Here is a 27,553-nt window from a genome sequence, read left to right as displayed (position 1 = left end):
AACTGGCTAATTATACAGGGGTGAGATTATAGGGGCATAAACTAAGGCAGTTGCATTAATAGTGAAATGGAAAGAATAAATGTGAGAGGTATTTAAGAAGCAGAATGAGTAGGGCCAGTTCTAAACAAGAAATGAAATATCAGAAGCCTCATGATCCAACCAATGTGTTGAAATAATTTATTAATTTTGGTAATTTATGGATAGAAAACTCTAGAACAAGGGAAACAATCAAAAAAAACCAGTAGGTATGTAAGGTTTTGTGGCAATATCTAGTCTCTAAAAAATTCTCAACTCCTATAACAAAACAGTCACAGCTATCATCTAAACAAATGTGTGTGACTGTTTTCTGATAAAACTTTATTAACAAAAATAGTTCATGGGCCAGACTTATAGACCTCTGTTCTCAAGCAAGGGGCCTGGAGAAGAGGGATGGTGACTTTTCCTTCTGGTAAGTAAAGCTAAGAAATTCCACACATACAGACCCAAGCCAGAGATCTGGCCACTCCTGGTTGCAAACTCGCCAAGAATGAAAAGCTCCAACTCACAGAACAAGCAAATAATAAACGAGTTTTGAAAATAATTAAAATTGAAAATTGATTGTCTGGGCCAGAGCAGATTTATGCAAAGGGCCCCTGCTCCTTGGGGAGTGGAAAGAAGGTTTCTAAGCTCTGTGTTGAACAAGCTAAGCATTTTTTCAGATTATTCCCAGCATAATATGCCAAAGGGAATAGGCTCCATTTATTATTTCCTTTAAAAAATCAATGGGCTGAAACATTCCCTCTAGACCTATAATATTTATTTCAATGTTCTGTCAATAAATATAACAAGGTTAGCTTTCTATCAGTTTAGTTGGAAGAATCATTTGAGGGAAGTTCTATTTGTTAAGCTCGATTACAGAAAGCAATCAATAGGGGGAAAATTCCCAGGTCACTACAGGCAAGAAATATAGAGCTCAGAGGAGCCATCGCGGGAAAGAGATTGATGTCACTGCCCCATGATCTCTCCCTCGTTCCCCCAGAATTTGAAAGTGTGGGTGCAACATTGAGTTACAGAGTATTAGGCTGCAAAAGACCCCATCTAGTGCTGACAGGGAAACTGAGCCCCAGAGAGAGGAAAGGAATTATTTGGAGTCATGAGTAACAGAATCTGAACCAAAATCTAGATCTTCTGAACTCAGATTTCCCCCAGTCTTGAGTTACTCGATTCACTCAGTGAGGACAATAGATATAGAGGTCCATGGAGAAAGAATGTTTTTTTCTTGCATTTGAGTTCAGTTTTTTGGAATGGGACTTTCCAAAAGGTGAATACAGAAGAATATCACAAGGATGGGACAGAAAAATGTCCACTATGAGCTGGGAATCCCTGGAATCTTGGAGACTTAGGAGAGCTATTTCACCATGAATACTGATCTCCCGACACAAATGAACAGGTGTACACACACATGGCCAGTATGTCTTCTTTCCTAGAATATGAGTCTTCTCTTTTGGCATTTCTGCTGAACTAGGCAGGATGGTTCTGCTTAACTCTACCTAAATGAGATTAATCCTGGGAAACAGACTTTGGGGTCAGAAGCCTGACGGGTTGGCTCAGCTTCACCATATTTTTGACTGAGTAGAGTCTGTTCACCTCTCCTAGCCTCTCTGTCCCATGAGTAAAAATGGGAATAGCAGGTAGAAGTATAAGGAGTGTATGATATTGCTAAATAAGCAACAATAACTCTTGGTATTATTGATTGTTGTTATTATTAATAGCACTTATTGACTGCCTTCTGTAATGCCATACATTGAGCTGATACTGTTTTATCACATTTAATTCTCACAACACTGTGAGCTAGAAGACATATATACATCCATGTTACAAATATGGAAAATACAACTGGGAGGTGAAATAACTTGCCCAAAGTCACAGAGTTAGGAAGTAATAGAGTGAAGATTTGAACCCAAGTTACCCAACTCTAGTACTTGTAATATCTATACTCAGGTTTTCAGTAGGTCCTGATTCAGGAGGAAGCTGTCTCCTGTACCATAACCCCCCCAACACCCTAACCCCAACCACCACCTCATTAAGCAACTATGTCCTGGGATGTGTTCAGTCTCCATATCCCACATCCAACTGTCATGGTCTCAAGCAGCCAAAAAGACTTCCGTGAGCAGGGGCTGTGTGGAGATTGCCCAATGCCATGACTCCTCACTGGGAAGTCTAAGACTTTAACCAAGTGAGTCCTTCACCTAAAAACTAAATCATCCCAAAGAGAATGTAACTCCAGCTCCCCTAAACTATCACTCAGATCGGGTATTGCTGAGGGAAATTGGGAGGATAATTTAGTTGAGTTTCTAAAATGCCAGGCATTATTTAAGACACCACAAATGTAAGTAGATTCAATGTTTTGTTGAACACTACTACCTAGATGTTATTCAGCATATCCAAAACTGAATTCAACACCCCACCCACCAACCACCCAAGCCAGAAACCTGGGAATCCCTGGACTCTGGGAATCTACCTCTCACCTGGCCCAGCATGCATTTACTGCCTCTGTTATAAAACATTCACAAGTACTTAGATCTCCCAGCTGACTGACAACAAGAAGCCCAATCTTTTTGAAGAGTTCTCTCCTACTCTATTTGCGCCTGCCTACCAAATGTTTCTGGGAATCTTAACAGCTGCCACCATGCTCCCAAAAGTCAGACCTGACTCCTGCTCATTGCAGGGATAATCAGCTACACATCACAGCTTGGGACCCAAGTTTTACAGAGGGGCCACTCTGAGTGGTTTGAGCAGAACAGGGATTCAGAGTCTTTGTTCTGCTCATGAGAAAACAGTGTATCTGTATCGGCCCCATCCACAGTACTCTTGAGCACCACGCCGCTCAGGGACAGAGGTCTCAGGTTCACACACACAGCACCTTCCTTCCAAAAGACAACTTCCAATAAGAAATCAAAGCAGGATTGTCCTAGAGCCACGAAGCCCTCCGTGAGTTGTGAGTGAGAGGACAACGTGGTCATATGACGTGCATGTGTGGTGCCTTAAGGCAAAGCTCTGAACAAATTATATGAAATTATACAAAGAAATTCTGTTCTTATTGAGTCAATAAGTAATGAGTCCATCTACTTCTTTATCTCCACCTCCACCATCATCATCATGAGTCCAACCACCAGTTCTGTGGGGACTATTGTAATTGCCTCCTAACTAGATTTTTCATCTGCTCTGGCCCCTCCAGTCCACTCTCCACACAGCCACCAGAGTCCTTTTAAAATGCAAAAGTGACCATGGACCAACCTTGCTTACAATCCTCCAGTGAATTTCATCACACTGAGGACTTTTATTCTCTTTCCCAAAAAGAACATCCTAAGCCTTGGATTTAGGTGCAGATTGTCCTAAGAAGCACAATTAAGGTAGGGAATGGAGAACGTTCACAAAGAAAAAGAAATGTTCCAGGAATTCCTTACTACCCCCATCATGTAGTAACAACTCCAGGACCTTTCTTTGTGTGCTGGTCTACCGACATGAGGACTCTGAAGCAACTCCATGGAAATGTTTCAAGCTCAATGGAATCCTTGCTATTTCCCTCAGTGAAGCACTTCATCCCTAGGAAACAGGGCCTCTAGTTCCATCTGGCCTTAAGATTCCAGGGCAGGAGGCACAAGTTTCCACAAGCTGATTCCAGGACCTTGATTCCCAAGTTCATTGTGTCTGGCTAATGTGATACAACATTGTTTAACAGCCACTAATGTAATATATATTCTATATCCTGGGGAAAAATCCCAGCCATCCAGGGTGCCATTCTTCAATTGTCACCTTGTGGGTATTTAAGGGATCATTCCAACATTCTATCAGTCTGGCAGCTTCCAGGTGATGTGGTGTCTAACAGGACCAGTGGCACTGTCCATTGTCATAACTCCTTTGCTGTGAAATGTATTTCTCAATATGAGGTGACATTATATGGAATTCCCATGTCACTCAATACGCATTCAGTAAGCCTCGAGAGTGGTGCCCCAGTTAGGGAAGACAAACCTATGCCCAGAATGTCATTCTCAATAAGAACAGCATGCTGCCCCTTACAAAGTCACTTGCCAGCAGTCATATCCATACCTCAGTGTTGTCCAAGAATTCAGTGTTGGGCTCTGCTGTGAACAGGCCATAATTTGCCCAGCTACATCAGCCTTGGTGAGAGGGCCCCCTACATAACCTCATGATGCTGCTGTTTAGATGACTCCATTATGCGCATGTAAGATGGCTAAGCACGAGGCTGACTAACATTCAGGGAGCAGATCTTGTGCATCTGTGATTTAATGTCTTTTCTCCACTGGATGCTCTCTCATGAGCAGTCACATAAAACACAAAAATCTAAAAAATGTGTTCCTAGTCCCACAGTCTTCCACATCTCTGATCTCTAGACCCTTAATCTCTATTCATTCAATATTGGTGCTTTTAGATCCCTGACCAATTAACCAAGCAGTTCACCATGCCCAACAGTCTGTGTATGTATATACTCACCCTCCATAAAAAAATGGCAACCAAACTGTCCTGCTTAAAGCTCTACCTAGTAGAGAGAGTTCTCTCCACATTGTCCATTAGCGCTGCCACCAACTGGGCTGAGCCATCTGTAAACCAACCCAGGGTTTTCCCTCCTCTGCTGGGAAATCACCTCACAAGTTGGTAGAAAGAAGCTGAGAGGAAGGTGTTGGCCTAACATAGATGGATGATTCGGGAGGCTAAGCCACCAGTGGGTATATTTACCTGTGCCCTCTTGACCAGCTCAAATCTGACTCACATATAGCCCTCCCACCATACAGTCAGCCTTATGACTCAGATTTGATAAAGTCTTGCCTGTGATGGGCAGCTCTGACCACATCGTCAGTTGATGGTCCATGGCAGGACTTAAGTCTCTGCTAGAGCCCCATGATACTCCAGAAGCTGGTTTACAGGCACAAGGTAGTTCCCTGCAACAGAGGGCATGACTTTGCTCCATAATTCTAACTCTACAATTCTTCTAATAGGAGTTGCCAGGTTCTACTATAAGTATAGTATACTATACTCTAATAGTATAGTAGGCACCAGATCACATGGCCCAAACAACCCAGACTTGCTGTTGAACCCTCTTTTGATCTAGGGGCCATTCAAATCAGGCAACCTCTAAGCCCCTCAATAAACGGGTGAGAATATAATTTCCAAGTGTGGTCTACACTGCCTCAAAACCCCAAAGAGGCCGACTAAGCACTGTGCCTCTTTCTTAGTGGTGGAAGACTCAAGGAGCAGCGTCTCTGAAAGATTAACCAATACCTGAAGCCCTGACTCTGCAGAGCTGCTCCCCCACGTCCTGACGTGCTCATTTCCTCCTAGGGTATTCAGAGTACTTGCCACTCGCTTTTCTTTAGGTTCCATAAGAATGGTGCCATAGATACAGTGGTCATCATGACTTTTTGGAATTTCAAGACAACTAAGGTCCCTTTAGACTGTATTACAACAGCAAGCAAAAAAAAAAAAAAAAGGCAACATAGCCTGGGGTAAAACAGTAAATATATGTTGCTACCCTCCCCATGTGAATACAAACTGCTTCTAATCCTTTCTCCTGATGTGAATTGAGAAGATCAAATGCTGCATATCAAATGCTGGAGGCTATGTTGATCTGTTCTAGTAAAGATACCTAACTTCTATCTTGGCAGCTACAGTTAGGGATCCCACCCATTACAGCAGTGCACAGTCAGCACCCATGACCAATCCAGATTTTTCAGAGGTCAAACCAAGGAACTGAATGGGAAGCTGATGGGAAAAGAACAATGAAAAGAAGACAGGACTACTCGTAAAAGACGTCAGTGTATTTCTAACCCATTATTTATTCACGCAGGAGACTCTGATGTTGTCAGAGTCAAGGTCAAGATTAGTAGTGTCAGGTCTGAGATAGAACCCAGCAACCAAAATTTGGAGAATGGATTCTGGACCTGACACAGCCAGGAATTACTCACTGGGTCTTGGCTTTTGCATTTAGAAGTAGTTTCTATTTCCCAGGACACATAATCCAAAAGTAATAATTAGAGCAAGTAGCCCAAAAGAGACGGTCAGAAAAGTGCCATCTCCATTTATCAATGCACTATTGCTGTGATTCAGCCTCTGCTGGCACCATTTGATTATTCACGCAACAAATATATATTGTGCTGGGAATACAAGAATAATAAGGAAGTCACAACCCCTGGTCTCCTTGAGCTTACATTCTAGTAGAAGAAGCAAGTTTTCATCAAATCATCAAATAAAGGAGTATGTAATTACAAGTCGACATAAATATTCTGAAGCAAAGCCACCCATTCTAGGAGAGCAGATGAAAAATAAGTTGGATTCAATGATTCTCTGAGGACACAACACTTGAACTGACATCTGAAGAATGAGTAGGAGTTAACCAGGCAAAAAAGAGAGGAAGAACATTCCAAGCAGATGGTAGAACAGGTGCCAAGACTCTGCAGTGGGGAGAGGGACACGAAAGTGTTGGTGGAAGTGAAAGGCCAGCATGCGGGGATCCTGCAGGCCAAGGGGCCTGTCAGGAAACGAGGCTGGAGAGGCCAGCAAAGGCCAGGTCCTGCACGCCCACGGACCCATTCAGGATTTCAGTCTTCCTAGTAAGACCGGTGGGAGGCCAGTGAAGGGATTTGGACAAGGAAAGTTATGGGACCAGATGGATCTTTGGAAAAGATCACTTTGGCTATGATGTAGACAATGGGTTGGAGGCAGCAAGAGTAGAAACAAAAAGACAAGTAAGGAGCCTTCACAGTAATGCAGGCGAGAGACCACAGAGACTGAGGCTGTGGGTGTAAAATCAACAGGACTTAGGCTAAGAGCAGCTGCTGCTGACATCTTGTGCTCTCAGCATCTCATGAAATTTGCAAGGTTCTTTTAGTTTTGAACAATGCAATCTCATTTTACAGGGGGGTTAGATTTTGAAGTCTGTGCAGAAAATAATAATTACATATAGCCCAAAATCCCCTTGAAAAGCTCTTAAACTACTCACACAGTCCAGTCTCCATGGGCTCCCCTGTAAAGTCAGGAACAGAAATTTTTAGGCACAATAAACTTAGAGAGAAGCTGAACTAGAATAAAGAAGGCCACAGAAGGAATGCCTGGATGCAAATGTCTGGACTTCAAATTACTCTGCCTTTAAGACAATTTTTCAAATCCCTAGCAGTAACTCAAGGTGGGAGAAGAGGGAGAGGTATGCAATGTATCTATAGGAGACAGGGATAGAAATTTTTAAAATTGAATGTTGTATAAGTTATTAAAAAGAATGAATATATGTGATCTGTGGGTGCTGATAAAGAATAAAAAGAAAATGCAAAACTATGGTGAAAAACATCTTTAAAATGCATCCTTTCCTGAATATTTATTCCATTCAGATGAATATTAAGCCTTTATAACTCTAAAACATCCTACTCTATTTGTTTTTGCATTCAGTGGTCTCAGAATAGGGTTCCACTCCAGTATCTGCTCCAGTCTCCAGCCCCCCTTCCCTTGAAGTGAATTCTTTCCCAAGAGCCCTGCCCCCAGTCCCCTCCAGACCTACCTGAGTGCTAGATGCCTTCAGCTTGGATCAAGCCAAGACTCTGTACCAGTCGAGATGTAAGGTCCCGTTACCATGACAAATAGCAAAGGCTGCTTCTTACTCGTGCCACTTGCACCCCCTGAATTGGTTGGGGTTCTGCTCATCACCCCCTCTCCCCACTGATGGCTCAAACACCACAGTGCAGGGAAAGAGCACTCTGGAGAGGACTTGAACTGCAGTTAAGTGCCCGATGTGGCCTGAGTCACTTCCACTCACAGCTCACTGGCCAGAATTAATCACCAGGCTTCACCCAATCACAAGAGGGCCAAAAAGTGCAATCCTTCCATGTGTTCAGCAGGTGCATAGCCAGAAATATTTGACAAACAACACTAATGACTTCCACATGCTCTAAATGTACAACGACAAGAGAAAAGCAAAGCGAGCTTTAATTATTAAGTCTGTGTGTGGACCCTGGCCCTGTGCAACCAGGGGGCTGAGTAATATGTGCCCTGCTCGTGCCCTGGGGGCAGAATCTGTGCCCAGAAACAGACTCCCAGACAGCAGTTGGATCAGCTACGTTGGATTAAAGAGACGGCCCACTGCAGGCAGCTGACGAGCAGGGCCTGGCCCCATGGCCTCTCTAAGCCACCCCCACCATCAGTGCTACCACCTTCAGGCTATGAAGATCAAACTCTGCAAAAGGGGCACGGGGACTGGACCTCACTCTGCCCCCAAAATTGTGTGACAGCTGCCAGAATGGTTGGTCTGGACAGTAGCAGCATAGCTGAACCCCAGCCCTCACAGGGCTCCCGGTTAATGAGGTGATGTGCTATGGCAGCTAGTTTCCAAATATGGGCTCATCCCACTCCTCAAATGGTGCTCCTCCTGACAACCCACCCAGCCTTGTCCCTTCCCCTGGATTCTGGTGGGCCTGCTGACCAGCACGAGTGAGATTCAAAACCTTCCAAGTCCAAGACTCAAGAAGTAAGGGCTTTGCCAGTTCTTCCCCCTTAAAGCAGCACACTGTAAAGAAACCAAAACTAGGCACTCAGTCGTTAGAGGCCGTCAGGACACGCCAGTCTCTGCTCTGTCACGCTGAGTGCAGATGCCTGATTGGTCAGAACTGCCCAGTGGAGGGCAGTCAGCCCAGAAATCAAGGGGAGAAAAGGCAGTCATGAGTTGAAGCCAGTAAGTTTTGGGGTGGTTTCTTATACCACAACAAATAAATGAAAAAAAGCACAATATCAGATGTGGGTGTCCATTTCAGAGGGAGCCTGAGAAAGGGCCTGAGAACAACTCCCATGGTGTTATAGACTTGAGTCTCTGGAAATGACTTTAAAACAGCTCTGGGAAGTCTATGGGAGAGTTGGGAGTAGGTGCTGTGAAGAGATACACCTATGAAGAAGCAGGGGGCAGTGGAGAGGGGAGCTGATTAGGAGGGACCAGCAACATGGAGGCAACTGAGGCCTTAGCAAATCCTGAGAAGTGCTGGAGGGGCGCAGAAATTTAGCGTCATTCCAGAGGAAGGCAAAAGGATGGGTGTTTGCATCTCCTTGGCCAGCCTGCTGCAGCTGGCCCCCCAGGGCTCCGAGGCTTCTGCCAGGTAGCGCAGCAGCTGAGGGAGCCGCTGGGAGCCCAAATGTTGAGGCTAGGGGACCCCAGCCAGTGGGAGCTGGGAGGAGAGCACCTCTCCTTAAACAAACAGGGCAGGGAAGAGCCTGGTCTAGGGCTCTGCTGAGGTAGCAGGCCGGGGCAAGCGCAAAGGAAGCTTCCCCGTAGCCAACGCAAAGGCCTGGTCTTCCTCCAGAGGCAACAGGAGCTACTGGCAGGTTCTCAACACGGCAGAGACAGGACAAGACGTGTTTTCAAAAGTTCCCTCAGGTGCAGCGTGGAAGGAGGATCCACAGAGTGGAGGCTGGAGGCGGCGGGGCCATCAGTGACACAGACAAGAAGTGAAGTTCAACTCTGGCCCCGGCCAGTGTGCACCGGCGAGGTCACTTCTTCCCTGAGCAGCCAGGTTACATCATGGCTCCAGAGGGGCGTAGACATTGGTTGGGAGGAAGAACACCCCACGATGCTGCTGGGTGCCATCTGGGAAGGAAGCGGCCTCACCCATCTTCGTGTGCAGGTGCCTTTTCCAGGAAGGCAAAGGACAGGCTGCTGCCTCTGAGGGCTGGTTTCGAGCCACACATCCCTCTCCCACTTAGCGACCCACTTCTCAACCAAGGTCTTAGCCATCAAGACAGGGCCAACTTACGGTGTTGACAATTCAGCCATTTTCTGTGGAGATCTGCGACTCTCAAATTAATTTCTGAGTCTAACTTTGTTTTCTTTCTGCCTTCCAGCTGCAGAAGGAACTGTCTTTATCTGATGTCAGGGAGGCCTCTGGCTTTCACACTTCACCTTAAATTGGTGATTAATCACTCCCAGCCTTTCACCGTCTTTCTCCAATGCACTGGAGCCCCCAGCAACAATCATTAATTCCATAGTCTTTATAATTACTACTTCCTCCCGTGATCCTGCTCCCAGCCTGGCCCCCTCTCACCCGCAGCCCTGGTAAAAGCTGTAACAAAGCCCTGCTCCTGGTTTGGCCCAGGCTCTTAGTCAGTCCACCCACCCCAGTGAGTGGTTCTCATTACCAACTGGCCAACCAGTGACTCAACTCTGAAATCCCATGGAGAGTCTGTCTCCTAGGAACCACTCCTAGCACAATGCTAGTAGATGAGGTCAGCTTCTCCTGAAACAGGTGAAGATGGAGAGCTGCACGCAGAGGCTTATGGGGCGCCATCTCAGCAACAGCACCCGTGAAAGAGGGCAGGCAGCAGAACTGCATGAGGCAGAGAGAGAAGGTAACTGAGCCTTCGCAGCAGAGGCTGCCAACCCCTGGAAGCCCTCGAGCCCTAGTCCCAAAATGAAGAGTAATCAGCAGTCACTGAATTCAAACTGGGGAGAGGCCTTACTTGGGAGGGGCCGTTCCCTTTAGCAAGGCTGATTCTTGGGGAGAAACTTAGCTGAATGCTAAGGGTCACCAAGGGCTCCCACTGCTCCGGAGGGAGGGCGAGTGCCTCACTCCAAACATGGGTACCTGGCAACCATATCCCAGCATCCACTACACCCAGAGAGTGCTACTAGACAACTCAGAATGGAGCATGGTGGTCAGTAATGACCGTTGCTTAGGTCAAGTAAACTCTGGATTTGACCATAGGAGGTCGTGGACAATGGGAAGCAATCTCCTTCAGGGGAACCACAGGGAAAAAGCAACTGCAAGAGGCAAAGAGGAGGTACAAATGCAAAAGGCATAATGACTCTTGACCTCTCCAGACGCAGCGAGTGACCATCTTCCTACATGGGCCTAATGGCCGCAGAGATGTACAGCTATATGGCTGTACTGTCTCCTCACAAGCACACACATGTACCCTTGAGATCTAGGGCAGGGGTCCCAACCACCCCTTGTGAGCTGATCTCTATTCTCATTGTCAGAATTTGACCTCTGCCATCCGGCTTGCAGACACAGAGCCCAGCTCTCCCTGTATTCCTGGAAGGTCAATGTACCCCAATGGGTCTGCTCAGAATCCTGGCACAGCCCAAGTCTAGGAGAGTCCAGGACACAGACATCACCACCACCAACAATGTTTAATGTGAACTGGTGACCAATTTTATTCCAGGCACCTGCTGTGTGCCTTGTAAGCCTGGGTTTCTTTCATCCTCTCCAAACCCTGGGAGGGGGGTACTTCTAAATTAATCCACTTTACCAAGGAGGCAGCAAAATCTCCAAAAAGTTAGGCAGTTCACCTGAGGTTGCGCATGTGATTGGCAGCAGAACTGGAATTGTGATTCCGATCAGGTTGATGGCCGTGAGACCAGCGGGCAGTGTGAATGGGCTTGTCCACTCATTCAGCAAATGTTTGTGGAGAGCCTGATCTGGTGCCTGGGAAGCAGGCACCCGTGCCACAGGAGAGCTGTGCCACAGAGAGCCGGTCCCGCTTGGGACTCATCTTCCTTCGGAGAGACAAACAGGAACAGGAACTAGAGTTCATTCACATTGTGCATTTCTGTATGTTCCAAGGCGTAGCAGGTGCAGGGTGACTGTGCCCAGACTTTCCACTTCTGCCTGAAGCCCCTGCTCTCCCCGCAACTGGCAGGGCTGATGGCCAGCCAATCCCTCTCCTCCAGGGGGCCCTGCTTCCCCGGTCACTCCCCTCTGCAAGGGCAGCATGTACCCAATCTCTGGGGGTTATCAAGATCCCCATCCCCTGGCCTAGAAGCAGAGCAGCAGCGTGAGTCACCCCGCTGTGTGGGGCCAGCTGCGGGCTTTGTTGCGACCCTGTCATAACTCAGCTCTACCTCTGCCGGGTGCTGCTTCCTCCACTCCCCGCAGGTTTTGATCTGAGAGCCTAACTGTAGACTTCCTGCAGCAAAACTGTATCAGCGTGTTTCCCAACGCACCCAACTGTGACCGAGGGTCTGCATTCTAAAGGAAAAAGAAAAAACCAGGCAGAGAAAGGGCCAGGGAAAGATGGGGCCTGCAGATTAGAGACTTAAATAAAAGCGTTAAGGTGATCTCATTAAGAAGCAATAATCAAGCAGAACCCAAGCAGGAAAGGCGGCTCATTGACAGCAGGGCCGGAAAGCATCCTAGGAGGGGGACTGGCAACCACCCTGGCAAGGGGGCAGCCAGGGCCAGTGCCAGCGAGGAGGCTGGGAGGGGGAGAGACCAGGGCAGATAACAGGATTCACAGTCCCTGTGGAGGCTGAACTTCCTCTAAAGGCACGTCACAGCAGCGGGGCCTGATTGAAGCCTTCTCTGTGGCCGGCCATGTGGAAGCGCATCACAGGCTCCAGTCAGAAGAGTTTGGAGGTCACTGCAGCAACCCAGGAGAGGTCTTAGTCGGGCAGCCAGGACAGCAGGGGAGTGGCAGGAGAGGGAAGTAGGCAGATTAGGAACGCACGCGTAAGGGCTAGTCGGGGTGACCTGGGGCCCAGCAGGCAGCCCAGCTCTGCCGGGGCCCAACCAACCAGGAATGGCAGGAGGTGCTCCAGGCCACAAGGGAAGAGGGTGGCGTGGGGTCCATGGCACAGGGGCCTGACTCTATAACCCTGACATGCCAAGCTCCTTTGGCAGCTAGTTCTGTGAGTGACAGACAGACAGAGGAGAGGAGGCGCCGTGCGACAATGCCGAACAGCCAACTGCATGCATGGGCTGAGTTGAACATGCATTTGCAGGTAAGAGTAGGCAGGTCTATGCGCATGGAGTGTGTTCCTTGGTGTGGAGGTGTTGATTGTGAGTATGTGTAAGGGCCTGGAGGAGGAGGCTTCAGTGTGTACATGTTCCTGGGAGTGTGTGTGTGTGTGTGTTCACACACATATTCCTGTAAATGTGTGTGTGCATGTGAGCACATGTTTCTGGGTGCATGTATATGTGTGTGCATGCTTCCGAGTGGTGGGCAGGTGCAGGAACTGGGCACAGCCTGGCATGTGCAAGTGTGTACGTGAGCGTCTTGGTGGCCTGGCAGCAGGGTACACAGTGATATGAGTGAGGAAATGATGCCATCTCAGGGCCTGATGCACCGTAGACACCTATAGCTGTGCAACGCGTAGAATCAACAAATAATTGCTCCTGGCATTTGGAGCCAAGCACTGGGGTCACCTGGATAGGGGGGATGGAATGTCGCCTGAGCCACCCTGATCCCCACAGCTCCCCCGAAGTCCTGCAACGCTCTACTCCAAGAAGCACAGTTCTCTGCAGCTGTTCCAATCCATGCTAACCTGTTCCCCTGGGCTGTTTGCACTGAGCTGGGAAAACCCAGGACACAGCTCAGTGGAGGAGGGTGGTTAACTCTCCACTTGCCATTAAACACAATCAGGAAGAAATCTGTGTGGAGCCCGCTGCTCTGGCCGATAAGTGATTCCCCAGAACAACAGATAAAAGCTTGGCACTAAAGTGCAGCCAGAAACGATGTGTAATTGGGATGAAAGAATCCTTAAATCTGCACGCTGCTTTTAACTTGGGAGGCTTAAATTACAATTAATAGTTCCCTTGAAGAAGGCAGGAGGGGAAATAGAGGAATTCCAAGGCCTTGAGCTCAGAGCCCTGGGCACTATTCTCAGCTCTTCAGTGTTTAGGGAAGGGGAGTAATAAGGAAGGAGCGCAAGCTGGGGGTGAGCCGTGAGCCCTCTCAGGGTCTCTGGCACCCTGATGAGTTACGTTGCTTTAAATTCTAAACTCAGGTTCCCAAACAAGCTCGTCTAAGCCACTGGACTTTTGCCAGGCCTCCTGGGGCATCCCCATGATGTTGCCAACATCAAAAATCTTCACTCCCATTTTGCAGGTGGAAAAACCAAGGGACACCCCTGCCCTGGGGTTGTAGGTTGAAGCTAATTCACCTTCATCGGCAACACTAGAAGAGGCCTGAAAGAGATCAGTCCTTAGAATTCACTGGGGTTCAGAGGCCCAGAGATGGATGAGAAAGTGCTTGCCCACCATCACACAGGAGCAGGTGTCCTGGCCCATTGGACGGCCACCCTGAGCACCCCTAACCAAAGAGCCCAGGGGCCTCTGGGGACTCAGCACAGACACCAGCCCTGTAGCCCCTTCTGTCCCCCACCTGCTCCCAGGGGGACTGAGGCCTGGGCAGAGGCTAGCAGCCCTCCCCCAACCTGCGGCCACCCCATCTTTGCTTGGCCCTCCCTCACCCCAGCGCACAGACTTCCAACTCTCCCTCTGCCCAAGTTTTCCTACATGTTGCTCCCGTGCCAAACCTGTACCCTGGTCTCTTCCTTTGGCTTCTTGCCCAAGGACAGAGCCACTGGCAACAGGTCAGTGGTGGGATGCCGAGGTGGGTGGTATGGTAGCTAGACACAAACCAGCTCATGAAGCTGGCTGACTGTCCCGAGGAACAGGGCTCTGGGCCTCAGAAGGCACCAGCATCAAAGCGAGCCCTTCCCGGGGCTGACTGAGCCGTCACCCCAGCCATGCAGACCAGAGCACAGCTCCTGTGTTACTGGGATTCCAAGCCCTCCATGAGCTCATGGGTGGCTGCGTGCCTGACCTTGTAGTTCATGGCTTTGGAATGTGCTCTCGAGGCTGGCCAGCTTCAGTCCCTCCGTCTCGCCACAGCTAGAGCTACTACCTGCTGTGGGCGCCGCAAAACCAGGCAGGTTCCACCAAGGCTTCCTTCTAAGTCTGCCAAGGTGTGTAAGCACATATCTGCATGTGTGTGCATGCCCGTGTGCCCCATGCGAGCAAGCACCCTGTGTGCAAGCGTGAGCGTGCGAGCACCTGTCTCTGCACAGAATCGAGCATGTGTGTGCACAATTGCATGCATACATGCATAATGTGTGTGTGTGTGTGTGTGTGTACAAGTTGTTTTAAAAGAACGCAGTGAGACCCGCTCGGGGCCTTGTGTAGCTGTGCCTTATTTATAGCTCTCCTCTGTCTGGTTCGTTTCCTCTAACTTCCCTGCAGAATGATATGAATGAAAATGACACTATTGACTATCTTGGTAACCATAAAAGACCTTATAGAAATAAGATTTTTATAGTTTGTGGACTGGGAGAATCAAAAGACTAAGAGTTATGGACTCCGAGGAGAGGAGAGAATCAAGCTGAGGCAGTAGGAGAGGTCCCCACGGTGGATCGTCTGTGGGTTTTTTAAAACAAACTCATATAAATAAAGTGATTGTCTTGAAAGAGTTATGAGAGCCCTGAAGCTGGTGGGCAATATCTCGTGGCCTCTGCAAAGGCGGGAGCCGGGCACACTGTCTGTCTGAGGAAACCCTTGCTCTGTGTGCGTCCCCGCTCCCGGCCTCTCTGGAGGGACAGGAGGCGCCGCAGGACTGGGGCTGCCCTTTGCTTCTGGACAAATACAGCACTTGGTAATCCTAGGAAAACAACCCGGTGCGGGGGGGCGGGGGGTGCCCACTAGACAGTGTGTTGGAGACAGTGTGTGGGGACGGGAGCAGCCCTTCCAAGCGAGAGTGGAAGGACCCCCATCCCGACTCCACCTGCAGTGACGGCTGAGCATCCCTGTCCTGCACAGCAAGTTCCCACACCCTTGGGGGAAGCCACACTGTCACTGTCACTGTCACATTGCCACCACCAATAACCCCGCAGAGAGAGCCCCTGAAGCTCCCAGCTAAGCCTCAGCGGGTTCATTTTAGCAACGTACCCAGTCCCACCACCCGTCACCAGTACCCACTTTGCATTCTGTCTGGATTCCATCCTGCCCTCAAGGGGTCCACGCTGGGTTGGGGGGGGGTGGGAGGGGAAGTGGGGAGGAAGATGTGCCCACTCAGGTACACAAAGAAAACTCAGAAACAGAGAACAATGTTGAAACTTGGCGATGTAACTTCTGGTTTTATTCATCCCCACATAGCAGGTGCTTGACTTGGGCACACAGAACTGCTGCATCAGACTCGATCCAGTCCTACAGGAGAGGCTCGTGGCCAGTGGAGAGAGGGGCACTGACAATCACAACATAGGCAGGAAGGGGGTGAACTGAATACATGGCTCAGGGGACACAGCTCATCTCTGTGGGCATGGGGAGGGGTCTCTTTGGAAGAGGAGCCATTTCTACTGGGTCTTGAAAGACAGGCAGGTATTCACCAGAAAGAAGAGGGCATGCCTGGCCAGGGGAACAGAAAAATCAAAGGTCTGGAAGTAAGAAAATACAGGTGTCCAGAAAGATTGCCCTCTGGGGGTGGGGGAAATTGAAAGAAATATTGGGACCCTCCCTGCTGGTGTAATGGGTTAAAGCAGAGCACTGTGAAGCTCTCCCCAGCCACTGCAGCACAAGTTCGATCCCCGGCCAGGGAGTTGGCCCACATGGTGCAGCAGCCCTCTCCTGTCTCGCCCGCTGCTCCCCTCAGTAATACATTGCAGTACATCTGCCTGTTCTGCTCCCTGCTCTGTCTCTGATGAATGCTTTCACTCCCTGCACCTCTGGCCTGTACCCCAGTTCTTGTGTGCATTAATTAATACATCTTTAAAAAACAAGAAAGAAATATTGGGTAGATCTTGGTTGCTCACCATGACTCATTTTTGCAGGCAATTGGGTAGCATAGCAGCACAATAGGGAAGGGAAGCTAGAATCAGCTTTTGTTTTGGAAAGATCACAGTGGACATCAAGAGGCAGGGAGGAAGGGTCCCTGGCCAGGGCGTCGGGGCAGTGACATCAGACAGAGGCAGAAGGTCAGGGGAGGTGGGAAAAGCTCCTTCCCAGCTTTGCATCTGTATACTGTGCCCAGTCTGGCAACTGGATTTCAGACAAAGACCCAATGGCGCACTCTCCTGCCCAACCCCAGCTGCCCAGTTTCCCTAGTGTCCCTCCTCTGCTCTCCCCTCCCTCATTCCAGCCCCCCCGCCCGACCCCCCACCCATAACTTGTCCCAGGCCCATGCCCTCTCCCACTGTGAACGGGTTATTTCTGAACACCAGCCAGAAGCCAGCCTGGCCAGGTGCCCCGCTGGAAAGAGCCGCCTTGCCTCCGGTGTCCTCCCCAGGGGACCTGAGGACATGAGGTGAAGGTCAGGCCTGCTCTGGCTCTTGTCACCGCCTTGACTCCTTGTCTGCAAGCATCGATTTCTCTCCCTCCTGACCTTTCAGGAGCGGTGCCCTGAATTCCATGCCCGGTCATTCCAGCCTACAGTGGAGACTCTAGGAGCCCAGCCCCCTCACCACCGCCCCTCAGGGATGAGGTGCGCCTGGGAGAGCAGCCTGACCTGCTGTCAGCCGGCCCTGAGCGTGTCTGAATAGAGGCGAGCAGAGTGGGGCTGGATTCACACCGGCTGGAGCTGCGAGGCGAGTTTATGGTTCTTGATTACACCCAGCAGGGAGGCCTTCTTAGTGATGAGAGAGAAAATATTCAACAACCTGTCTTTGCAATGTGCTGATCTCTTGGAGAGAGGAGAGCGGGAGGGGTGGGGGAGGGGTGAGCGAAAGAGAGAGCTTTATGATTTATGAGAGATGAGAAGGGTTTTCTTTCTCTAATCCAGGCTCCCCAAAACTGCCTCAACATTTGACCTCATCATGTATGTTTGCCTTGATGTAACTTGGAGGCGGAATGACCCCATCAGCCCCTGAAATCTTAGAAGAGTGTGCAGCTCCGAGAGAGCGGACCGGGCGGCACCCCTCTTCGAAAGCCCCTCTTCCCTCCTTCACATTCTGCTCTATACTCAACCTGCATCTGCTTGTGCTGGGCCCCCAGACAAGTGCCTGACACACGGTGCGTGCTAGTGAGTGAAGGAACAGAGGGATGGGGATGTTCTTCCCTCCTGGGCGACCCTGCTTGTGTCACAGCCCAGCCAATAACGTATAGTCAGACCGATGGTACGTTCTAGATAAATGAGCGAGTGGGGAGTAGATTCCACCTTGTAGGACTTCAGGGCTGACTCCAGCAGGCCTCCACTCTGCACATCATTTCTAAAGCTCATTCTGGTTTAAAATGACACATCACATAGTCCCAGAAAATGGGATGCTGGGGGAAGAGGAGGGAATTTTTTGGAGACTACTTTTATTAGTTGCTTCTTAATAATCCAAGGGAACTGGAGTTTTAAAGCATTGAATTTAAAAGTACCTGCCAGACGATGGTCATTGCAGGGGAGCAAGTAGGGGCCCTCCGTTCCGCAAGAACCCCAAACTCTTCCTTCAGAAAGGAGTTGGGGGGGCCAGTCCTGTCCCCTTTTCTCCTCTCCCTCTGGTCCTCTCTCTGCCCCCCCTCCCAACTCCAGATGGAGACCTCATGGCCCAACTTAGACCCCTGCCTCTTCCTTGTGGGCCTCCATCTCCATGGAGAAGGGCACCTCAGACAGAAAAGAGGGCAGCTTGTCTTCACACGAGCGGTCGGACTCCAACCCCCGGGGTGTGAGCGAGTGGGTGGGGGCAGTCAGGGGCTCAGCTGGGGAGGTGCTTCCCCAGGAACTAGCCCCCAGAGACCTCAGAGCATGAGTTCCATGTCTGCCCAGGAAGGAGCCAGACTCTGGGCATCCCGCACCCTTGGGAGTCCAGGGCAGCAAGCCATGCTCTCCAGGCTAAGCGGGCATCCAGGGGGCAGAGAAGGAGGCCTCTGCCTGGCCGGCCTTCCGCTCCCAGGGCTGAACCCCGCTGCTGCTGGGAACCCTTTTCAGCCAGTCACCCTGGTCTCTGGCTCTGTGAAGCTTGGTACCCTCCAAAAGGGAAGGGGGGCAGCGCCGCAGTGATGATGCCCAAGCTCGGAAACTTTACACTGAAAGTTAATCCACTGAAGCGGAGCCCAAAATAAGCGCACTGCCTAATGTGCCGGGAACTGCCGGTCGCAAGGCCAGACTGCGAGCGGATGTCTGTGCATCTCCGCCCGGAGCCTGCATTTAGCGCCAGCGAGGGAGTCTGGGCTGGAGCGCTGCTTTCACACCGACTCGAGCCGTGAGTTTATGGATCTTGATTGCACCCAGCAGGGAATCCTTTTTAGTGATGAGAGAAAAAATATTCAACAACCTGTCTTTGCATTGGGTGTGTTGGACACACTTCCCTGCTTCGGAATCAGACATATGCAAGTTGTGGGAGTAGAACTGCTGTCAGCAGGCCAGAAACGCTCCTCTCCTCTCCTCTCCTCGTCCCGTGGAAGGGGGCGGGGAGCCCGGAGGGGCCGCCGATGCCCGGGCTCCTCGGGAGAGGCGGCAGCGCCCAGCCAGGCTGTCCCTCGGCCCTCCGCCTCCTCGCTGTGCCCTGGCCGCCGCCTCCCTCTCGGCCGGCCTCCTGCCTGCACACAGGCGCCTGGGCAGTCCTCGGGAAACGGCTCCCGCGTGGGGCCCGCTGACAGCGAGCCCAGTAGAATATTGTATTAGTTGGTTGTGAGCTGTGTTCTCGTCAGGGTATCTGAGTTTCACAGAACAGACGGGGTGAGAGTTTTTGTGCTATATCCAGATTGGCTTAAAATAATGTCGTTTTTTGTAGCTTATTAAACCACAGAAACTACACCAAAGTCATCTACGCTGCTGCCAGCAAACTCTCTGAGTTGGGGTTGGAGTAGGAGCTGAACCCAGCCCAGGGCTCAAGCCCCTGGCCCCAGAGGGCAGAGGGCAGGGCCCCGGGTGCAGGTGCAGGCAGCCATCTTCTCCTGCTCCTTCCTGGGGTGCAGCGACCCCGCGGGGCCCTGCCCGGCCCCCAGGACTGCCTGTGCAGCTTCTGGCCTGGAGGGTGGGAGGTGGCTGAGGGGTCACTACTGCAGCCTTGGGAGAGACTGAGAAGTGGCAGGTTCAGAGCCTACCTGGGAGGCCGTGTCTCCAGAGGGGCAAGGGGCCTCGGGCGTTTCAACCTGCCTGTTTGCCAACTGTTCCAGGATTTGGGGAAAGAGTCAGGGGCCTGAGAAGTCAGGAAACCATCTGACAGAGAGCGCTGCCAGGCTCTGAAGGTCCTCTGGTGCCCCTGCCTGACCAGAAAGGCCTCTCCTTCTTGCCTGACCCACCCTCCCAGTACCAAAAGCACAGCCATGTCCACTAGGGAGGGGAGGATACAGTGGGAGAGGGCTCCCTAGAGACGTGGACTAAGAGAACTCAGAAACAGTCCTCTTTCTAGGTCATTCCACCCAGACCTGGATAATCCTAACTACAGTGCCCTGTCGTGGCTCAGCCAAGGTAGCCTCATGTGAGTCTGTGGAATACATGCTGAGAGGAGGAAGTGCGGGTTGGGAGCCGAGGAGTGATTGGCCCAAGGACACATGGCTCACAGAGTGATACCCTGGGGCTTGAAGGCCCAGCACACCCCACAGTGAGCTCCAGCCACTGAGCCACAGGACCCTCCAGTGTGTGAGACATAAGAGTGAGAGAATGAGTGGCGTTCAGCGCCCATACAGCCCCACCTGAGTGTTTTAGAAATGGGAATGCTACCTAAAGGAAATAAAAAATAAAAATGAGCAAGGATGTTTTAAAATGAAAAGTATTTGAGGGGAAATCTACAACCTCCACCACCACCACCGATTTCCTGGTTTGTCCACTGGCCATGCCTGTGACTTCCTACTTCCTTACCCGAGGGCCCCATCAGGAGAGAATCCAGGACCATTTCAAGCCTCTCCAGAATGGGCAGTGCCATGGACACTTTGCATAAACACCCAGTCTTGGCCACCATGGCCACAGGCTCCCGTACCCTCCTGAGTGACCCATGGGTGTGGCAGAAGCCACTACCTGCCTGATGCTTGGGCTTTGTGGGGTCCATTTCACACACCACCCTCTCCCCCACCCCCTGCCAACAAATAAGTCTTTCTAGGATCAAAGCATGAGACAAAGATAGAAAGGATCGAAGTTGTGGTTCAGAGATCCCAAACATGAGTCACAGACACCCACCCCCCTCCCCCCAAGTCTGGTAGACAGTACTTTGCAGTGGTTAGGATTTGGGCACATCACGGAGGGGCTATGTGACTCAGTTTTCTTGTCTATAAGATGGAATAATAGTAGTGCCAATCTCCTAAATTAGTTATAAGGATTAGAAGGTGATTGATAGACAGCCAGACAGACAGAGGGGACCAGTGACAGGTTTGGTGTATAGAGCAAATTATATAGACAGTAGCTATCATCATCATTGCCTCCGCAACCCATCCACTTTGACTTTGCCCCCCTTTGATCCTTGAACCTAACAAGTCCCCTCTCCTCCTCCTCCTTCTGTACCTCCTCCTTTTCCTCTCCCTCTTCCTCCTCCTTCTTTCTCTCTCTCCTCCCAACCCCCTCCCCCATCCCCATTCTCACTGTAAGCCCTCACTTAACGACCTTGACATTAGAGTTCTTTTGTTCAGCCTCACCTGGAATTGCACTTATCTCATCAGCCTTATAACAAAATGACATTGGGGGAAACAATGATGCTCAAGGGCCTGCTGTGTTCTGATGCTTGAGGGTGCCTGTGCACACGCACACACACGCACGTGTAAGCACCACATTGGCCTCCCACACTCAGAACTCTCCCTGCACACTGAGGTCCTCTGTGGTGTACTTTCAGGAATTGCTCTCAACCTCTCTACCCCTTTGCCATCCTTGGCCAGCAGACAAGGTGTACCAACCACATGCACAGCCAGTCCCTGGCCTCCTACGGTCTCTGTGGCTGGGGGGTGCCTGGTGGAGAGGGGGAGGAAGGCTGGCACCCTGTAACCAGTAGGCATGTGGGCATCCCCACCCAGCAGTGACGCCTCCCTTTTCAGCGCCTGCTTCAGCAGACTTCAGCTAGCCCTCCCTCAGACCCAGAAGAAAGGAGGCCCCATTGGAATTAGAAACCATTGTTTCTTGAGGAGTTAGTTGTGAGCTAACTGCCAGGTATCAGGGGTGCTCCAAATTTTCACCCCTGAGCAGGACTTCCCTCCTGGCCCCACAGATGCTTCCAGGCAGAGTTCTTACACACCAGGAGACTCTCAGAGCACCCAGCCCAGACTATCACTTTCTGCATCCAAGCCTCTATTTCAGAAGGGAAGGAGTTGGGGGGGGGGGGGAGGCAAAGTTTGCAGTGAGGAAGAACTGAATTACCTCCCTACTGTGTGATTTCAGAGACACTGCTCAACCTCTCTGATAGAGCCAAGAATCTGTTCTTAGGGCTATTGTGGGAAGTGAGAAGGAAAATGAATAAGAATGTGCAAGAGAAATTCTGAAGCATCAGACAATGAAAAGTCATTTCCCATCACCTCGGGGGCTGTGTGAGCTGTTTTCCATTTGCTCTCATTTTCCCCACACACATACACCAAAAATCTATTTTCTGCCCTGCCCTGTGCTCTGGGAACCTCCCGGACATGAAGACATGAAGGCTCCCAGCTCCCTGGCTTCTAGTCCCGGCCAGCTAAAGCTCTACACAGCCTGGCAGGAGGGCAGGAGTCAGAGAGCAGGGAAAGAGACAGGTTGGGGATCCCCCCCTTCTCCCCTGCCTCCCTGCATTCTGGCATTAGTGATAATCCACGGCCACAGCTCTGTCAAATGACCCTCTGTCTCTCCTTTTCAGAGTAGCCACAGTTTCCCTCTCCCTATCACTAATGTCCAGATGCTTCACCATCCTTTGTTGTTTCTCTTAAATCTGCTTTACCCTCTCAAATCAAACTATCCTCAGAGAAGCCTTTTTGCGTGCACCAACTTTCCCAAGCTGGCCCCAGTGCAGAGTCTAACTGGGCCTACCAGCATCTTCCAGGATGCTCACCCTGGCTATTCTGATCTTGAAGACCCTCTGGGTGCCCAGCTCTGCCACCCCCGCTTTGGGCCACTGAGGACTCACAGGATGAAGTCGGAGCAGACCTGAGAGGGCAGGAATGTTCTCACGTTCTCGGCTGGCTGTCCCAGGAATCTTTTTGTGTTGCCTGGGCTCCCTCCAGGCAGAACAGGCAGCCAGTCTGGGTAAAGACCTGCCCAGGCCCTGCAGCCCAAGGGCAGCCCCTGGGGAGTGAAGGCCAGGACCAGCCTTTGTCCCCCACACCTGGAGCTCAGTGCCTGCTTTGCCTGCACAGTGGAAGCTCTGGTTTAATTAAGGATCTTAGGAGAAAATTCTCTCTTGTTATTTTCTGAATAAATTAAGGAAGTAACTTTGATGCAATATCATTTTCATCTAATCAGGAACATTCTGAAATTACCATATTGTTTTCCATTAGAAACCCCATCAGCCCCCAAATCAGATAACCAGGCTGGAGACTGCCAAGGCCCCTCTGTCCTGGGGCAGGTGCGCGCCACTGGGACAAAAAGGGACTGGCAGCTCCTGCCAAGATCCCTTGTTGCGCTCCTGAGAGTGCTCAAGGCCCCTGGAGGGCCCCTCTGCCTGCCTAGCCAGCTCAGGAGGGGTCCCCAGGCCAAGGGCAGGGGGTGGAGCCCAGAGGCCTGCAGAGCTGGTTGGGCTGGATGGAGTATGCCCAGGACTTTCTGCCAGGAAAGGGGAAAGGTCAGGCTCCTAATCTCGAGCCCCCATTCCCACTGCCACCCCATTAACCTCCCAGAGACATGAGGAAGGGGGCTCTTCAGGTCCCAGCTGGCACCAGGGAACACTAAGAACCGGAGGCCCAGGGATGCAGCATCTGAGAAAAGACTAAAGACCGCCCACGCAAGGTGGGGCCAGAGGCTGCTGGGAATTTGCGAAATTTCCCCACAAAGCTGATTTCCAATCTCTGATGAAGCTCCCTGGAGGCTTGCGCTGAAGGTGGCAAGACCACAGCAAGGCAGAGACCGTGGAGGTAGATGGAGAGTCCCAAGGCTGCAGTCCCCTCCCAGAACCTCACTGCCTGGGCTCCGCCTGCTCCAGTCTGCTCCACAGCCCTCAGCAGGGGCAGGGCTGGAGCCCCATTGGAGGCCAGGGCCAGGGCCTCTTTCTGAGGGTCATTCCAGAGCTGTATGATGGGAGCTTGCCTCAGCATGCCCTGAGTGACCCACATTCACCCTCAAGAAAAAAGGGTAGTTACTTCAGCATGCCTGGTGGTCAGGTCAGAGGCTCTTTCTGTTAGCCTGTCCAGCCTACTCCTTTTCTCAGGTTCTGAATTTGTCACTGTCTGTTCTTGCTCACGTGAATGTTTTCTCCCTTCCTTGCCTCTCTCTCCTCTGTCTCCAGGCCCCACAGTAGTTCAGGCCTTCAAGAAGAGAAGAGGCTGACCCCAAGCCCAGAGGGTAACTTCCACCCCCACCCCCAACCCGCCCCACCCCTGGTTGCTTCCAGGTCCTATGTCCCAGGGCCACAGCAGGACAGAGAGAATAGGACAGGCCAGGGGAATCTGAGTCTCTTCACAGTCCCCGACACTGCCCCAGAACCAAGGAGGCAGGCCAGGTGATGTCAGCCATCCAGAGCCATGTGAAGGAGGAAAACACGAAGGTGGAGGAGAATGACAAGGAGGAGGAGGGTGGTTGTCATATGGCAGAGAAGTGTGTGGGGGAAGTGAACGCGCGGGAAGGGTCTGGGAGGGTGCAATCCCGGGATGGCGTGGGGAGCCATCCGAGGGGCTTGCGACCTCCCAGGTGTGCTGTGAAATTGGTGGGTCATTCTCTTTGTCTCTGAGCCCAGCAAAGGGCCAGGCATGCAGAACAACCAGGAAACCTCTGCTGAGCTGAATAGGTAAGCAGAGACTACGCCCCATGGTGCTGTGTCCCCTGGGGGTCAGCGCCCACAGGCCCAGAAGGGCAGCCACCAGGAGGTGCTCTGCCGAGCTGGGCTGTGGCCTTGGGCCCTGAGACAGATACTGTCTACCCTGCTGCTTTCGGGACTCCGAGCCCAGGGACAGGGAACAAGGCCAGGAAAGGCCAGCAGCTCACAGGTGGACCCATTCATTCATCATGCTGTTTGTGCAACGCCCCTGGGTGAGGCCGCTTACCTCCCCGTGCGTGTGGGTGTGGGTGTGGGGTGTGCATGGAGGTGGGGGGCATGAGTGTGGGTAGATCGGAAGCGGGTGCTGATGTAGACCCGGTGGGGTGGGATGGGCTAGACATGAGTGGGAAGGACCCAAGCATGCTTGCAAGCATCATGGGAAGAGCTGAGGGCTGGGACAGCCGGGAGAGCTGGCGCGGTCCATGGGCAGACCCCAGCCGGAGGTGCAGGGCCAGTTCCCACTGCTGCTGCTCAGCCACTTTGCGCTCCAGCCGCTCAGAGTGGGCGCCTTGTCTGGGGATCTCCAGGACCCTGAGCACGCCTGGTGAAGCTCCCTGTCCCATGGCCCACTCCCCCTCACCCCCACCAAGTCCACAATCAACCACTTGACATTGGCAGCCTGTCTTACCACAGTGTGAATCTCTGGGCTCAATCTGAAATTGCTCTTTAATATATTTGGCTCAGTGAATACTTCCCACAGTCTCCTGGGCTTTTCTGGCATTGCTTTCTAAATCTGCTCTTGCTAGCAAGTTGCCTGGCCCACAGTAGAGGCACTTCTGCTGGCCCTTCCTCTTCCTGCACTTCACTTCCTGTCCCAAGCCGAGAAGGGCTCAGAGCGCTTTTGGCTGCTGGGGAGTGTCAGCTTCCTTTTCTCCTGAGCCATAGGTCTAGCACTCAATTTTGGTCTTGAATTGTTGTACCCAGCCCCAGTCTTCCTCCTTGCCTCTGCCCCAAATGTCCCAGTCCCAGGGAACCCAAAAGGGACTGGGATCTCCTCAGAGACCCCAGCATTTGCCGCAGGCAACACTCCCAGAAGAGGTGGGTTCCCGCACGAGCCCTGGCCAGGACCCAGCGCACCGCGTAGAGACGCCCCTGCCACAGCTGGCTGAAGCCTTGTTGTCTAAGCCTGGGAGCGGGCTGGAGGGTGGCCCATCCGAGAGCAGGCACACCCTGGGTGAGGTCATGCCTGCCTCACACCTCTGGTATTCCGGCTGATTGCTATCTCCTCCCCAGCCCTCAGGTTACTCCATGGAGATGCCGGCAGAGAGGCCCTGATATTGCAAAGCTGGCCCCAGGCAAGGCGGGCTGTGGCTGAACCGGCCTGCCTGTCTGCTTGCTCCCAACACCACCCTCACCTCCTGCCACCCCATCAGATGGACAGACAGACCGGCCAGCTGCCCTTAGCCACCTCCACCAGGTTAAATCCTGCCCCATCTCTGGGCAAGCTGGAGAGGGTCCTCCCTCCTCGACTGGGAAACCAGGCCAGATAAGGGGTCCTGGGGGAACAGGTCCCAAAGGACTGCCCCCTGGGAACATACTGTGTCACTTCCCACCGTAACTGCCAGGCCTCCTCACCTTTACCTCAACCAAGCATTAATCATCCAGGACCCATATCTGCGAGAGACCATATGATTTAGATTGTCCGGGCCAAAGCAGGTCTTGTTGAGTGCCCACAGTACACTGGACCCCCAGCAAGGTGTATGGGCATTTGGAGGAGCTTGGGCTCAGCAAAGGCCAGATTTTTTTTGGCCTGGGGTTCTTGGAATCCGGGGATGCCTCTGTGCCTGGATGCTGTGTCTCACCAGAGTGGTAGAGTTCAGAGGGGCCCCTACAGATGGGGGTTGGAGAACAAGTACCACCAGCTCTCAAGAGACTTGCTCTTGTTTCTTGTTCTCTTTACTACCCTCCTCTCCAGAAGGGTACCTGAGTCAGGGAAACTGAGGCCGAGATGATAACCAGCCACACATTTGGTAGAGAACATGATCTTCCTCTCCCTCTCCCACGCTCCCTCACAAACCTTCCGCTCCCTCTCCTGTCTGCCTCCTTCGTATTCTACAGCTAAGCCAGGGGTTCTCAAAGTACAGTCTCTAGATCAACAGAATTAACAGCACCTCATTCAAAATGCAAATTCTCGGGCCCCAGCCCAGACCTATTGAACCAGAAACTAAGCTCTGAAGCAGTGAGAAGCACTGTGCTGGTCTTCTCAGACCTCCCTAAGACAAATCACTCAGCAGTCCCACTACACACATAGTGTGGGGTGTAGATGATGACTCGGGAGGCCTGGAGGGGCCTGGTATCCTGCATTTCTTAGACGCTCCCTAGCGAGGCCAGTGATGCTGCTCCAAGGATCACACTCGGGCTAGCCAAGCACCCCGCACCTGGCTCTCAGTCCCAGCTTCACCTAGAATCCCCTTGGGAGACTTTCAAAATACCTTTAGCTGGGCCCTGGCTCCTGCGGTGACTTAATTCATCTGAAGTGAGTCTTTAGAGCTCCCTGGGGGGTTCTAATGGGCAGCTAAAGTTCTCAGCTGAGGGTATAAGAAGTGCTGGACACACACATGCCCACGTCCCCACCCCCACCCTGCCAGCCCAGTCTCTTCCAGCCTTCTTATCCCAGCCCGCATCTCGGAGCCCTCGTCTGCAGATGCATGGCACACACAAGCACCAGTGTAAGGACATACAGCAAGAACTAAGAGCCTCAGACCACCGGGGCAGCCAGCTGCTAGCGCATGAGCATAGCCAAGTCCGCATCATGGGCAAAGCCATCCCTTTGTGTATGTGCTAACACCCTCAGATGTATTTAACAGAGAAACACACAGGAGCAAACAGACAACCTGCAAGAACACACACCAGCCATGAAGGCGTCAGTGACCCTCCTCCGTCTGTCTCTGGTAGGCGACCCTCAGTCCCGCTGTCCAGATGACAGGCCTCTGTCCTTGACACTATCAGCACCCGGAAGGCTGGACTTAGGTCCCC

The sequence above is a fragment of the Condylura cristata genome, unplaced genomic scaffold (genome assembly GCF_000260355.1).
Source record: "Condylura cristata isolate star-nosed mole 26May11 unplaced genomic scaffold, ConCri1.0 scaffold00008, whole genome shotgun sequence".
NCBI classification, from domain to species: domain Eukaryota; kingdom Metazoa; phylum Chordata; class Mammalia; order Eulipotyphla; family Talpidae; genus Condylura; species Condylura cristata.
This window is presented reverse-complemented; position numbering follows the sequence as displayed.